This window comes from Aplysia californica, unplaced genomic scaffold (assembly GCF_000002075.1).
Source record: "Aplysia californica isolate F4 #8 unplaced genomic scaffold, AplCal3.0 scaffold00566, whole genome shotgun sequence".
NCBI lineage: Eukaryota > Metazoa > Mollusca > Gastropoda > Aplysiida > Aplysiidae > Aplysia > Aplysia californica.
Window position 1 is genome coordinate 511,741 of NW_004797836.1, and position 1,001 is coordinate 512,741.

Consider the following 1,001-nt stretch of genomic DNA (forward strand, 5'->3'; position numbering starts at 1 on the left):
GGGTCGCTACCCGGATTCGAACCCGGGACCTTTGAATGAGAGGCCAACACCTTAGCCTCTAGGCCACGAGAGCCCCCCTTCACTTCGTACAGGTGGGAATGGGCACCGTTTCATAGGCAGCGAAATTCCAATTTGTTGTCAGTATGTTAATGTCTGAGCGCCTGTAAAATGAAACTTGCTCTGTATGCTTCTCAGGAAGATGAGATTGTTTCTGAGTGCTATCAGTGGTAGGTTTTCAAGGGTAATATATTCATATGATAATTGTTATACATGTAGTTCTACATGTAGCATAGATTGCACAGTGTATAGAGCTTGCTGATCGGCGCGAAAGTTCGCCAGACAATACATGGTAAAGGCTTCCCTGTCCCCGTAGTTTTATGCAAAAAAAATAATTCTGAAATTATGCAAAATGAGCCCAAAAATGTGAAATTATGCGAATCTGTTAATTTTAACAAAGAATAATAAAGGAAAATAATCAGAAATTATGCGAAAAATGATCAAATTTGGCTAAATTATGCGGGGCGCATAAAACCACAGGGACAGGCTTCCCAGGCCGAGAGAGTGGGGCTGCCACCATGCAACGACGGCTCCACTCTATACAAAGTCAAGCACAGGTTCATTCTACAGCTCACCAACATCGGAGTGCACAGCCACATGCGCGTCCACAGATGAGCTGCAGGATTTCATCGTCATCTTGAACAACGAAGGACTACCTACCTACACTTCTATGTGGCACGACGTGGTGGAATCAAGTGCTCGTCCATTTTTGGACATACTATTGGGTTATTGGTATCAACCGAAAGCCTGTTCATTTGCCTTCCTTCTGGTGGAAAAACAATCCATCTATATTGAAAAGAAGTCGTGATATTTGCAACTGAAGGACAGGGTTGCCTGGTTTCAGAGGTAAAATTAGCGAGAAAATGGTCGCCAAAGTTTGGTAACTTATAAAGCTTGAGAGTCGTTGGAAACTACGTAGTCTAAGCAGCCATATGCACTGCTCA

The 1,001-nt window shown here is 43.6% G+C and overlaps 1 protein-coding gene across 1 annotated transcript in view; it reads left to right on the forward strand.

Annotated features, from left to right (window-relative positions):
- Positions 1-1,001, forward strand: part of LOC106012923 (UPF0687 protein C20orf27 homolog) — a gene marked incomplete in the record, with an annotated part of 13,021 nt that overhangs the window by 7,197 nt on the left and 4,823 nt on the right.